This window comes from Chiloscyllium punctatum, chromosome 36, assembly GCF_047496795.1.
Source record: "Chiloscyllium punctatum isolate Juve2018m chromosome 36, sChiPun1.3, whole genome shotgun sequence".
In the NCBI taxonomy this organism is placed as follows: Eukaryota; Metazoa; Chordata; class Chondrichthyes; order Orectolobiformes; family Hemiscylliidae; genus Chiloscyllium; species Chiloscyllium punctatum.
This window is the reverse complement of record NC_092774.1, coordinates 27,650,509-27,665,728: the sequence shown is the minus strand read 5'-3', so window position 1 is coordinate 27,665,728 and position 15,220 is coordinate 27,650,509. Positions and strand designations below refer to the sequence as shown.

Below are 15,220 nucleotides of genomic sequence, written 5' to 3'. Positions count from 1 at the left end.
CGTCCCACCTTCTGCAAATCGAAAGACAAGTCCCACCCTGACCTCTCCAATGTGTGTTGTGTAACTGCTTAATCACTTTTAGAGGCCCAGCAAAGGCTGATAGCCAAGTTCGGAAACCAGGAGGATGGCCTCAACCGCGAACTTGGGTTCATGTCACATGACAGGTAACCCCACTTCACTGTTCCGCTCTCTCTCTCTCTGTCTGTCCCTCACTCTCACACATACTCTTACACACTCACACGCTCGTGCAGAGCCTTTCCGATAGACATGCTCTCTCTCAGACACACAATAACACGCCCCCCCACTCACACCCACGCATACATCTTCGCACATGACGACACTCCATCACACACACACTTTACCCAGCATGCACACGCACATACACACACTCTCTCTCATGCATGCACTCACACATTTGGGGTGAATTTGCATTTACAGGATTATATATTTGGAAATAGAACCAGTCTGACTCAAGATTGGGATACAGACAGACTCTCACCTCACAGCTTTCATGCGTTGTTTGATGTGAGGTGTTACCTCCTTTTAAAAAACATCAACTTTCCTGGAGAACGTGACTTAAAAGAAGTTCTGGAATGTACATATTAATGAACCGAAATCTGCAGCCCATTTTAAAAGATGAAAGATTTAACAGCAATCTAGGTTTCTTCAATACGTCACTTATGTTGAATGACACGATAATGTTTTTGCGATATATTCTGTGTCTTGTGATCCTACTCCACAGCTACCTGAAGGAGTAGCACTTCGAAACCTAGTGCTTCCAAATAAACCTGTTAGAATATACCCTGGTGTTTGTGACATTTTAAAACTTTGTTTCCAGTGAATACAGCCCACACCTCCCACTGTTGCCAATAATCTTTGCAATTCCAATGAAACAATGAACCTGAAGTCCTGAAAAAATATACAATTTGTAACAATATTAGCTACTCATTCACTGGTCCTTCTGAGACATGACATTAGTGCTGGAGGCTGAAAGAAATGAGCAGCTTTAAAACAAAAACCTGTTGGACCTCACAGGGTCTAAGCCGGGCGGTAAGTTCAGGTAACCTTTACTCTGACCCTATTTTGTGACAGCTTCAGATTTCCCCAGGAGAAAGGCAGACAAAAAGTAGTTTTTCAAGAAAACACCTCCAGCTCAAAGTGCACCGACTCCCCCCACCCCACTTTCTTTGTTGGTCAGCTGAGTTGTCCGTTTGTTACTGGATCCTTGGTACAGCCGGGTAAAACATGCAGCTGGGATAACTGAGTGAACCCTTTCCCGCAACGGCAGTTTCCATCACTAAAAAGGACATGAGTGAATCAGATTGTGTTTTTCCCCCCTAAAAGTGGTGTCATCCTTAGATTATGAAGTCCAGATAACTGACCGAACTCCAATTCTGCAATCTACCGCAGTGGGATTCGAACCTGGGACGCCCCAGTGCTGGGTTGATCGGAGCACTTGGCCATCGCTCCTCCAACCCCCTGGTGCTGGCACGTGAACTCGGTGGTGCCTCCTCAGGTGGGAGGAGCAGGTGAAGCCCTTTTGGGACTGACAGCAGGTGAATGGCCTCTCTCCAGTGTGGACCCACTGGTCGGTCAGCAGTGCAGCTGACTGAGTGAGCTCTCCCCTGCACATGGGGCACGTGAATGGCTTCTCTCTGACTGAACCCCTTCCTGCACACTGAGCAGGTGAACGTTCTCACCGCATTGTGAATGCGTCTGTGGGTTTCCAGCACTGATGGGGAATGGAATCCTTTCCCACAGTCCCCACATTTCCACGATTTCCTCACTGGGTGGAGCTTTCCTTGTGTTGCTCTGCGTCTGAAATTACAAACAGTGCGGGGATATCGTCTTTCCCACCGTGAGGGGTGTGATTTTAATTCCCCAATCTGAGTAAATGGTTTGAAGCACTTTTCACAGTCAGCGCACTGAATCTCCCTCACTCGGTATCTCAGTATTCTCCCTGCCACACCAGTGTCCAAAGTCTCTCAAGCAAACAAAAGCAAACATTTCTTCTCGATTGGAATGGCTGCTGATATTCAAGTCCCAATGAATCTAGTGGCTCTGTCAGAAGTAGATGTATCATTTTCTTTCAGATTTCTTTCTGCACGTCTTCCTGCAAAGAAAATCACAAAATAAGTGATCAGTCTGCACAGTTAAATGAACATAACATAGGTGGAAATTCCTGAAGATTGCCAGATGCCTGGTGATCACACATTACCCGGCACACAGAAACCTTAAAATAGACTTAGGTGTGTCTCGAGGTAAACTTCATAACATGGAATAAACTGCCTACAAAAGTGCTGGAAATGGAACTGAATCAAGGATATGAAAATGAAATGTCAAGGCTGCTTGAGAAAAGAAAGCCAGTAAACTTGCTAACTTACTTTCTGTCTTTGGATTAAATAAAAATGATTTAAAAAGGACGTAACTCCATTACTACATTAGAACGTGAATAATAATTGCAAAGAAACTTTTACAACAGCCAACAATATCAGAGATACACCATATGAAGCAATGCGTTTGAGGCAGTACGGTGGCTTAGTGGTTAGTGCTGCTGCCTCGCAGCAGTGGGGTCACAGGTTGGGCTCCAGCCTCTGACAACTGTCTGTGTGGAGTTTGAACATTTTCCTTGTGTCTGCGTGGGGTTTTTTCCGGGTACTCCGGTTTCCTCCCACAGGTCAGGTGAATTGCCCATAGTGTTAGGTGCATTAGTTAGAAAGAAATGGTGGGTTACCCTTCGTAGGGTTGGTGTGGACGAGCTGGGCCGAAGGGCCTGTTTCCACACTGTAGAGAATCTAATTTAACCTAGATGCGTGTAGATATATATATCAATATGACAATCCTTTCAATGCGGCTCAGTTCAATCAGAAACTACACTTTTAATTGTGAACATGAGAAAAGAAGTAATCCTTTTCCAGGGTGCAAACTGCATACGTGACTAACTGAGGGAATACACAAGGAAAATACCGATAAGAGAGAAAAAAGTTGTTGAGCACATTTGCAGAGTCTTCTCCCTCTCTGGATTCACTCCAGTTGCTACGAGCAAACCTCGCTGTGGGCCAGACAGCCCTGCATCGGGAAGCACTGGGATGGTCAACTACGACCAGTTTACATGGAGAACACATCTCCACATTAAACAGCCTCGAGGCAAACTTCCCTTCCTTCCACTTAAAGTTCAAAACCCCTCAAAGGGAAATTCCCCAGGTAAGTTTGGAAAAATTTCTTCTCGATGTTCGCTAATTATTTCTATGAGCACTTTGTTAACGTTTGAACGTTGCGAGTTTTGAACATTTTTGAGTCTGAGTGAAATCACAGATCGAAAAACAGAATGTGGGAATTTAGACAGTTTAATTTTCAACATCGGCGATATGTCTGCACAACAGCATATGACACGACATCAGTGAACCTCTTCTGACATCATTCTCAAACGTGCATGCCACACGCCAGATGAAAAGCTGAATACTTCTCTGGAAAAGCTGCTGTGCAATGCAGGAGAATGGCACAATGGGTGCGTGTTGGGACCATAACCCAGCTGAGAAACCATTCTCTCCCGCCAGCACAGCATCTTTCTATCTCTCCGAAAACAGACCTTTGGAGCAAGTTCACAATCAAATCTGTTCATAATCCCCGTATTAATGTAACTGACACCTCTCACCCCAAGGCTTTCAGCGAGAGAGAGAGAGAGAGAGAGAGACAGCAGAAGAGCGAATGGACTCTGCCCTCCCTCCACAACAACGTGCAAGTAGAAACAAAATGGTTTAATTATCCGCCAGTGGAGATCGCCCAGTTCCTGGGGATGAGACAAACATCAGAGCTCCGGGGACAGAATGACAAGCAAATGTTCTGGAAACTCTTTGCTGCTTGCAATTCTTGAAACAATGTGGAATGTATTTCACTCTGAGAAAGTTTCAGCTGCCTCAGAGTCTCCAATGTACATTGCTCTGTTTGCTGCTAGCTCAGAGAGAGACCAATAGGAAGGACGTAGGAGTGAATAACGATCTGCGTGGGAGGGTGAACAATTGTTAATGGAGACTGTTAGTAGCTAACAATAAGTAGTGTGTCACAGCAGACTATGAGATAACGCGGAGTCGTGTGTTTGTGTGTGTGTGGTAGGAGTCAAGGACATGGGGGAGTTCAGGCCCGAAAGTTATGGAACTCGATATTGAAGACCGGAGGGCAGTAGGGGCTCCAAGTGGAAAATGAGGTGTTGCTCTTCCATCTGGAGCTGGAACACTGCTGCAAACCTGAGACAGAGATGTTGGTCAGGAAGAAGGGTGATGTGTTAAAGTGGCAGGCAACCGGAAGGTCAGGGCCTTTTTGCGGACAGAGCCGAAATGTTCTGCAAAGAGTCACCCAGTTTATGCTTCATGCTACATTGGAGAAACGACACTGTGCGAGCAGTGAATGCAGTAGACTAGGTTGTGGCAAAAGTACTGGTAAAGTGCTGCTTCATCTGGCAGGTATGTTTGAGTCCTTGGTTATTCAAGAGGGAGCAGGTAAATGGGCAAGTGTTACACATTTGGCGGTTACAGGGGAAAATGCCTTGGGATAATGGTCGATGGATGCCTTGGGACTATTGGGACTATGGGAGATGATGAAAGTGAAGAAAGAGTGGACTGAGGTATAACACCTGCCCATTTACCTCCTCCCACATATCAATCCCTGAAGTTTGAAGAAAGTTCCGTTGAATGATTCAGTACCACGTGACCCATGAACTGATTTATAATCATGTTCCGGGGCCAACGTCATTATTGAGTCACAACAGCTGCAGGCCATCGCTGGGGGCTTGCCTTATGACTTCACGGTGCGGCCGGAAGCGCCGGGAACAGTTTAGGAAAGAGACCGCCCGGTGGGTCAGGCAGCCCTGCATCGGGAAGCATTGGCCAACCACTTTCAGTTAACGTGGGGAACACATGTCCACATTCAACAGCCTCTTTCTAATTTAAGATCAAGATCCTCCAAACCGAAATGATCCAGCTAAGTTTGGAAGAATTTCTTCCAGGTTTTCGCAAATTATTTCAGTGAGGACGTTGTTAAAGTTTGAACGTTGAAAGTTTTCAAATTTCAGCGAAATTGCAGTTCCTGCACATCAGGCATTCAAACCTCTTCTCGGCTCCGGGCCAATCCGAAAGCTCGGGAACAGGTAAAACACTGAAAGATTCGAAGGCGATGGCCCCAGTGTAGGAGAGCTAGTTCCTAGTGACATGGATGTGCCTGCAGAGGATGAGATCGGACTGTCCCTATGTCTCCACAATGTATGTCCCAGGCTTTATTATGGGAAAATAAAACTGATGGCTAGGCAAACTGAATTACGTATTAATTCAGTACTAGCTTCCTTGAAGAGATTGTGGACGCTACCCAAATGCCTGTCATTGTGCTGCTTTTTGTCAGCGCGCTTGGCTATTAACTGCAAGGTTGGTGTTTTGAAACCACCCAAGGTGATTTCACTCCTACCGCTTTCTTAGCTGCAAAGTAGCGTCTATTTAATTGGGTCAGGAAAATGTTTCCCAAATGGAAATCGTCTCCACTGAGGAAACACAAAGGGGTTTCTGAACTGATTCAATGTCCAACGTCAAGGAGTGCGGATACTGAGAATCCGAGACAGAAAGCGAACCTGCTGAAGAAACTCAGCAGGTTTGGTAGTACGTGTGGGAGAAGGCAAAGTTCAGAAGAAGGTATGAAATCTTGTCTCTTCTTCTCTTTCCACAGATGCTGCCTGACCTGCTGAGTTGCTCCTGCAATTTCAGTTTTTGTTTTAACTGAAAGCCCATATCATCTTTCGGGATGAAACACCTAGACACGCCAAATGCAAATATTCAACCGTATCGAAACCTGTGAAGTGTTTGGACTCAAAAAACTCAGCAGTGATATACTCTTTCTAAGCTCCACAAGCAGAGAGATCTGGGAAATGAAGCTGTCAGTGTGGTTCTGTACTGGTGGACCGAGTGGTTAATGCGATGGACTTGAGATCCATTGCGGTTTCCCCACGCAGGTGTGAACCCTGCCGACTGCAGTTGAGAAATGTCGTCAAAAACAAAGGGAGACTGTTCCCCGGTTTCTTATTTAAGATTCAAATCAGTGGAGTTGGGAAATATTTCACTCACATTGGTAACGATGAGAATCTGCAACCCACTGTCTGTCAGGATGGAACAAGCAGATATCAGCGGAAATTTTGATCGAAATGAAGCAGGCACCTGAGGACAAGGGTGTTTCCTTTGCCAGTGAAAGATACTGCTTCACAAAGTTGGGCCTGTGGAAGGGAATCTGTGACGGTGATTATCTTTGGTTGTTCACCTTGTGAATGTTCCCATTGCTGCTCATGTCCGTGTTAACGTCAGAGCTCTGAACATGGTGGTGTAAGCTACTCTCAGGACCATGGGCGCAATGGATGACGTATCTGACTCCACCTACCTGTTTGAAATGCAGCTCACAGCTTCTTCACACACCCCAATTAATCTTTCTCATTGTCCTGAAACCGGCATATGGGTACAATTCCTAATCTGCAGGAATGAGAATCTTTTCACTGTCTCGTGTCAGTAAATGTCCCTGAGAACATCAGAGTCAAGTCACAGCGCCGTCAGAGGAGGGGAAGCTGAAAGACCCCACACACTGGTCACGGGCACATTTCACTTTCCCCAACACACCGCCCCAACCACTGCGGCTCTTCGGAGTGGAAAGGGAACAAACACCAAAACCCAGTCTCAGCTTTGTGAGTCTTCAGGAAATAAGAAAACTGTTCATCCCTTCGGATCTTCCACCCTGGGCTGACAGCCTTGATTTTAAATGGCTGTCCAGTCAGTGCCGATTCGTTTTGGCTGGAAAAAAGTCTTCCTTATCTCATCCCAGCATTTCTTGCCACAGAGACCTGTGTGGCAGAGTTCATGTATATATTTCCTTGTATAGTATTTTGTAAATAACATTCGTTTGCTGGTTGTTTGTATCGGGTATTTCAGGTTCATTAGCCGCTGTTTAAGTGTGTTGGTAAATTTGTGGGCGACCATGATGCTGAGAGGGTTGAGTTGTCTGGACATCATTTCACAGATGTCTTTAATGTAAAGTAATGTGCTAGTGTTTCTGTCGACGTTGTGTCTGCTTGTGTCAGTTTGTTGATGTGAAATTGGCACACTGGTTTTATTGGGTAGGCAAAAGTGAGGACTGCAGAGGCTGGAAACCAGAGTTTAGATCAGAGTGGTGCTAGAAAAGCACAGCAGGTCAGATAGCTTCCGCGAGGATCAGGAAAATCGACGTTTCGGGCAAAAGCCCTTCATCAGGAATAGAGGCAGGACCCCTCCAGGGTGGAGGGATAAATTGGGGGGTGCTGGGCCGAAGGTAGCAAAGAGTGCAACAGGGGGTGGGGATGAGGTGACAGGTCAGAGAGGAGGGTGGAGCGGATAGGTCGGAAGGGAGATTGGCAGGTGAGACAAGTCTTGACGACAGCGCTGAGCTGGAAGGTTGGAACTGAAGTTAGGTGGGTGGAGGGGAAATGAGGAAACTGCTGAAGTCCAAATTGATGGCCTGCGGTTGAATTTACCCGAAGCGGAAGATGAGGCGTCCATCCTCCAGGCATCGGGTGGGGAGGGAGCCGCGATGGAAGAGGCCCAGGACCTGCATGTCCTCGACAGTGTGGGAGGGGGTGTTGAAATGTTGGACCATAGGGCGATGGGGTTGATTGGTGCGGGTGTCCTGGAGATGTTCCCTCAAGTGCTGTGACTAGACTCTGCGAGGAGTCTCCAGTCTCCCCAATGTCGAGGAGACCCCATCGGGAGCAATGGATACAAGAAATGATATTGTTGGATGCACAGGTGAAAGCTTTCCAACTGCTGTGGCCTGGATTCGATTTCCGAGCAGGGAAGAAAATTTCAGTAGAGCCATCAGAGCATATCTGCATCTCCCTGGTGGTCTAGTGGTTAGGATTCGGCGCTCTCACCGCCGCGCCCCGGGTTCGATTCCCGGTCAGGGAAGCAGTTTTCTTGGGGTTTATCGGATACACGCTCTTCTCAAATGCGCTGTACAGTTAATTATTGATCTTCGGAGTTCCTGGGTGCTGCAGTGTGTAGTGGCTCGTTGAAATAGTGTCCTGATTCAGATTTGCTTGTATGTGTAGGGATGATTGCTTCTGTAGTTAAGTTCTTGGTTCGCGTGCGTTGTTTTCCTGTAGACGCTGTTTTGAATTTACCATTGACTGTTCGCTCTACTGTGACATCTAGAAATGGCACTTTGCTGTTGATCTCCTCTTTTGTGAATTTTATGCCAGTAAGGATAATGTTGATGGTGTTGTATGTTTCCTCTAATTTGTTTCATTTTTTGATGACAAAAGTGTCATCGTTGTAGCGGACTCAAACTTTGGGTTGGATCATTGGAAGGGCTGTTTGTTCGACTCTCTGCATTATTGCTTCTGCTAGGAATCCTGATGCTGGTGATTTCATGGGTATTTCGTTGATTTGTTTGTAGGGCTTGTTACTGAATATGAAGTGGGTGGTAAGGCACAGTTCCATGAGGTTGGCAGCGTTGTCGTTGCTGATGAATTTGAGGCTGTATTTGTGTCTTTGGTTGTTCGCGTAGTGTCTTCAGTTTTCTTTGGCCACGTTGATGTTAATGGATGTGAACAGGGCTGTTATATCAAAGGACATCATTATTCCATACTATTCTATCTTAGTGTCTTTGGTGTTCAGGAATGTTTGGATGGAGTAAATGGAGTAGCGTGAATCTTCGACTTGGTGTTTTACTCTTCAGTGGAGGCCTTTGACTAGTCTGTATATTGGTGTTCCAAGTAGTGAGACTATGGCCTAAGGGGGGCTCCTGGTTTGAAGGGGAGGAGAACAACAACAAAGTGCCATTCCTGGATGTCACAGTAGAGCGAACAGTCAATGGGAAACTTCAAACTAGCATCTACGGAAAAACCAACACACCCAAACCAAGTACTTAACCACAGAAGCAATCATCCCAACATCCACAAATGAAGCTGCATCAGGACATTATTTCAACGAGCCACTACACACTGCAGCACAGAGAAACTGCGAAGAGCACAAGAGAAATACATATATAGTGTATTAAAGGAGAACGGGTACCGAATAAACCCAGTCCACCGATTTCTCATTGATGCTTCCAAGCTGACTCTCAAAAAGTCGGTTTGTCCCTCCATTCTTTCCTGTTTGTTTTTTGTGGGTTTGACTGAGTATTGGAGTTGGGAGGTTTTGCTGTGGTTGTACAGGACATTGGTTAGACCACTTTTGGAATATTGTGTGAAATTCTGGCCTCCCTCCTATCAGAAGCATATTATGAAATTTGAAAGGGATCTGAAGCACCAATGGGTCTGCAGAGAGGAAGAGGCCCTTCTGCTGCCCTGAGTGCGGGAAGGCCTTCAGTGATTCCTCTGCCCTGCTGACGCACCAGTTGGTCCACACCAGGGAAGTCTGTTCTCTGGCCCCAAGTGGGAGATGGCCATCAGCAGTTCTTCCCACCTGCTGAGACACCAGTGGGTCAACACTGAGGAGAAGCCGTTCTTCTGCCCCGAGTGCAGGAAGGGCTTTGCTCTTTCTTCCGACCTGCTGGCCCATTGGTGGGTCCACATGGGGGAAAGGTCATTCAGTTGTACTAAGTGCAGGAAGGCCTTCATCAATTTCTCAGCCCTGCTGACTCACCAGTCAGTCCACACCGGGGAGAAACCGTTCTCTTGCCCGAGTGTGGGAAGGGCTTTACCCGCTCGTCCACATTGCTGAAGCACCAGCTGGTCCACATGGGGGGATGGTGGCTGGAGGGCGGGGGGGGAGGCCTTTCTGCTGCACTGAGTGCGGGAAGTCCTTCAGCAATTCCGCTGCCCTGCTGAAGCACCAGTGTGTCCACACCGGGGAGATGCCCTCCAGCTGGCCCGAGTGTGTGAAGAGGATCATGTTTTCCTGCAACTTGCGGAAGCACCAGCGGGGGCACCAGCGCTCCCAGCAATCAGATCCTACCAGTGACGCTGCCTTTAGTCACCCTCAAGGACTGAACCTCCTAACAGTTCTGACAGTGGGTGCAGTGGGAGAGTAGGTGGGCTGTTTTTGTTTTCTGCTGGACTGCAATTGACTCCCCCACCCCCCACAACCACAACCCCATGGTGACTCAGGGTTAGCACTGCTGCCTCATGGCACCAGGAACCCAGGAATACTTCCACCCTTGGGGGTCTGTGTGCAATTTATGGAGCGTAGGAAAATGGATCTGAGTAGGTTACTCTTCGGAGAATCAGTGCAGATGTGTTCGGCTGAAGGACCTGTTTCCACACTGTAGGAGTTCAACCATCAAATGAGCTTCGGTTTCATTGAAAACTGCTGCTCATTGAGCCAGGGACTGCACATTGCCAAATGAAATGATCCAGAGAAACCTACGACTGCAAGACCATCGGAGCAGAAGTTAGGCCATTCGGCCCGTCAAATCGACTCTGCCATTCGTTAGTGACAAAAGTAGTGTATATGAGATTAGGTACAGAGGGCAAACAGGCCATTTGTCCGAACAAGTCCACACCGACCCTCCGAAGAGTAACCCATCCAGACCCATTTCCCTCTGACGAATATACCTAACCCTATGGGCAATTAAGCAATAGACATGACCTGAACATCTTTAGACTCTCGAAGAAAACAGGACCACCCAGAGAAAACCAACGCAGACACTGGGAGAATGTGCAAACTCCTCACAGACAGTCACCCAAGGCTGGAATCAAACCTGGGTCCCTGGCACTGTGAGGCTGCAGTGGTTACCACTCAGCAACTTCATGTTGCAACCCGAAGTAGGCAAGCAGGAGGATGAGAGAATACAGCAAGCCAGGCAGCACCAGGATGTGGCGTCGTCAACGTTTTGGGTATTAACCCTTCTTCAGGACTGAAACGTTGACTTCTCTGTGAGAAATGAATTACGGGAATGTTGCTGGGGGTTGGAGGGTTTGAGCTATAGGGAATGGCTGAATAGGCTGGGACTGTTTTCACTGGAGCATCAGAGGCAGAGGAGTGACTTAATAGAGGTTACAAAATCATGAGGGGCATGGACAGGGTAATAGACAAGGTCTTTTCCCAGGGATGGGAGAGTCCAGAACTAGACGGCATAGGTTTATGGTGAGAGCCGAAATATATTAAAGGGACAACTTCTTCATGCAGAGGGTAGTACTTATATGAAATGTGCTGCCACAGGATTTGGGTCAGGTGTTGTCAAATGGCACTAGATTAGTTTAGGATGTCAGGTCAGCATGGACCAGTTGTACCAAAGGGTCTGTTTCCATTTTGTATGTGTCTCTGACTACTGGTCCTGATGTAAGTTTAAAATAGAGTCCAAGTAACTTTAAATACTTCAATCTTGTTGTGCTCACCTCCTGCCAAGTTTAAACATGCTGAGTTGGACAAAGTATCCCAACACTTCAACCAAACCCAGAGTTGAAGAAGTCAGAAGTCAGAACATTGAGGGGACCAAAACTGATCACAAAATTCCAGGTGCAGCCTCATCACCGTCCTGTATACCTACAACATAACTTGCCAACATCTCTACTCAATTCCCGAACTGATGAAGGCCAGTGTGCTGAAACCTTTCTTCACTGCCTTGTGTACCGATGTAATCAGAGATATAGGACCTACTTTACACTGATCCACAATCCTGCTTCTGGGAGCACAGTGACTAATAGGGAAGGCAAAAGGGAGATTGGCCTTTAAATGGAGTATAAAAGTAGGGAGGTTATAGTGGAGGTTTTGATTGAATCAGCTGACAGTGGATCTGAATCACATGTAGATCAGACCAGTTTCGGATACGTTCTTACAACAAACCACAACGATTTCATCAGTCGACTCTTAATTCCAGATTTATATTGAATTCAGATTCCACCTTCTGCCGTGGCAGGCTTTGAACCCAAGTCCCTAGAACACTACCTGGGTGAATAGTCTGGTGACAATAAAGTCGGCCATCGCCTCCCCTGAACACATTGGCTTATTCTGTTTAGAGGTAACAAAGGAGCAAGAGGTTTCAGCAGCTGCTAAGTTGTTGATATTACACAAGGGAACATCAGCACTCTCAGTAATGGCACACACTGAAGTCTGTGTCCTGTATCAGAGGTAAGGGCTCGGGAACCAGAAGATGGAGGAACAGGAACATGCCATTCAGCCCTTTGAGCCTGCTTCTCTATTCAGTAGGATTCTGGGTGATCAGGCATTCCCCACATTCACTTTCCTGCCCTTTTCCTGCAACTGTTCATCCCCCAACTCTTCACGAATCTATCGATCCTAGTTTTAAAGTGACATGAAGGCTGTCAACAGAGTTACTGAGGTGGGGGTGGGGGGCGGGTGGACGGGGGCTCAGGTCGAACTTGGGGACTAAAACAATGTCTTCACACTTCACAATATTGAACTAAGGGAATGTTTATGGTTATCCAATGCTGGAAATTGGGCAGGCATTCAGATGAAATTATTGGTAAATTATGAATGACAGAGGAGTCAGAGAGAAGTGGTGTTCAGGCACAGTTGGATATCATCAGTATAGATACCAACACCAGCAGCTACGGTTAAACAAATCAGAACGGAAGACGCTAAAAGCAGACCCTCCCAGAGGATAGAGTGATGTTGGAGAGGGTCAGTACTGTCATTAACCCTGATCAAGGCGGGAGTAGGCCACTCGGCACTTCGAGCCTGCTGCAATATTCAATAAGATCATGGCTGATCTGAATTCAACCTCAACTCTACATTCCAACACATCCCCGACAATCTTTCATCCACTTGGTTATCAACAACCTATCTACCTCTGCCTTAAAGATTTTGAATCCACTGCCTTTTGAAGAAGACACACAACCCTCAGAAAAAAAAAGAAATCATCCTCATTTTTGTCTTCTACATTTAAAATATGACCCTGTACTTTCAGATATTAAGATAGGGACACAAGCTGCATTCAAATACTACCTGTGAACAGTTAATTATGTCAAAGTGCTTCACATGAACATACTGAGAATTCCTTTAAAAATCACAAGACCGGAGCACAGATTGGGACAGGTGACCAAAGACTTGGTCAAAGGGACAAATTTAGGGCAATCTTTTAAACAGGTTCAATTTCCCAAACATCAAAGGACAAAGACGTGAACAACAAACACAAAATAGCAAAGAATGGGAAACAACAGTGTAGTCATAATGTCACAGGATGAGTAATCCAGGGAACATGAGTTCAAATCCCACCACAGCAAGAGGTAAGATGTGAATAATTCAAATCATAAATGGGGAACACAAAGTAAGTCTCAGTATGGTATCGATGGCACTGACGTCAATTGTCCTAAAAACCCATGTTCATCAATGTCCTTTCAGGAGGGAAACTGCCATCCTTGCATGGTCTGACTTACATGTGACTCCAGACCCACAGCAACGTGGTTGACTCTTAAACTGCCCTCTGAATTGGCACAAGCAAGACACCTTGCACTTAGGGATGGATAACATACATCAACCTTGTGAAAGTGTCATAACAGAAATTGCTGGAGAAACTCAGCCAGTCTGGCAACACTGGTGGAGAGAGAGAGAAAGAAACAAAGACAATATCCTGGCTTGAGTCCAGAACAGTTGTGAAGAAGGGTCACAGCACTTGAAATGCTAACTCTGCTTTTCTCTCCACATGTGCTGCCAGTCCTATTGAGTTTCTCCAGCATTTGATGCATTTTTGTGTTTCAGATCTCCAGCATCTTCAGTTCTTCATTACACTGAATTAGGAAAGCTCAAATCCCATAAAAGGGTAGAGCAGAAGGACTGGAATTACTCAGCAAGTCTGGCATCAGCTATGGAGATAAAAAGAGTTCGTCCTTCGGGTCATTGAATGATCTTACATCAGGGACAAACTTTTGGGGAAGCTGCAAGAATAAAAGGCATTGGCGTAACTTCAACATCTGGGAGAACTCTCTCAGCCATGGGGGTCAGGCTGACTCAGCATTCTGGTCCTGTTCATTACCTGTTAAATTCTCCATTTGTTGTTCTTGTTATATTTCTACATGGTTGACACATTCCTATGTTTTAAAATGAAATTGCAAACAGACAAGAATTTTCCATGTAAGTAATCATACATTAGAGGGTTTGGAACGTGAATGTAACTTTTAAACAGGAAGTATTTATTCATGCATGGGGTGTGGTCATCGCTGGCAATGCCAGCATTTATACCCATCCTTAACCACCCTGTGGTTGGTTGGAAAAGTGCATGAAGATGTCTCAGATTGTCTTGAACAGCACAGCAATCTCAAAGATGGGTGTGCTCAGGTAGAAGTACCCTCCACTCCCACAGCCAAGTCTGCATTCACTTCAATTATAGATGCCATCTAAACCTCCCAGGACAAGGACAGCATGGGATGACAATCAGAATAAAGCTTCCTCTACTCTTAAATTTCAAGTGAAGCTACCTCAACACTGTCCCCAACAAACACTGCCAAGACAGAGACTGCATTGAGTTAGATACAGAGTAAAACTTCCTCTTCACTTCCCCATTCATACAGTCCCAGGACAATGACAGCAGAGGGTTAAATAAACAGTAGAGCTTCTTATATTCTGACTGACATTTAGTACGTCCTACAACAATCCACAAGGAAAATTCAGAACTGTGACTGCAATCTGGTACTGAATTCACACATCCTAATGGGAATAACAGCAACAGAAAATCATGTCGTGACACACAGATAAAACACACACAATGTACAACAAAACTAGACTGTTATTGGGATCAAAGACATTTAAATGACAGGAGACATAGTCCCTGCAGTGATCCGAATGTGAGCTGAACAAATTTCACACTTGAACAATATTCTCTGGGAATGCAATGTCCACCTCACCGCTGTCTATTCAGTTCCTCTGCTCTCGTTCAGGGCTGAGTTGCGGATGACCACATTGTGGCGTGGGGGTCAAGAGGTTGGACAGTTAAGGTCAACTTGGATTGAGTCCATCCTTTTTCATGCCAGTGAGGTCGAGGGTCGCTCATTTACTCAACTTATAATCGGGGACAAGGGGATGTCAGGCTGGGCTTCTATCAGTTTGAGTTTAGAAGAAACAGTTGATCCGATGGAGCTGTATAACATCTGGAGAGGACTTAATGTAAATGTAATGTCAACTCAATTCTAGCCAGAGACTAGTCTCTCATTTAAGATAGGAGAGTTTTGTTTTTTCTCTCAAATGTTCTCTAGTGTTTGAAATTCACTTTTTAAGATAGCAGCATGTGGTGGTGTCACGGTGGTTAGCACTGCTGCCTCACGGCA

General features: G+C 46.0%; 1 protein-coding gene and 1 non-coding gene across 2 annotated transcripts in view; one reads left to right on the top strand and one right to left on the bottom strand.

Moving 5' to 3' along the window:
• LOC140460300 (uncharacterized) overlaps window positions 1-15,220 on the bottom strand; it is a 749,266-nt gene that overhangs the window by 150,015 nt on the left and 584,031 nt on the right. The window lies entirely within an intron of this gene.
• Window positions 7,890-7,961, top strand: trnae-cuc (transfer RNA glutamic acid (anticodon CUC)). The gene has a single exon. It is a non-coding gene; the product is annotated as a tRNA-Glu (tRNA).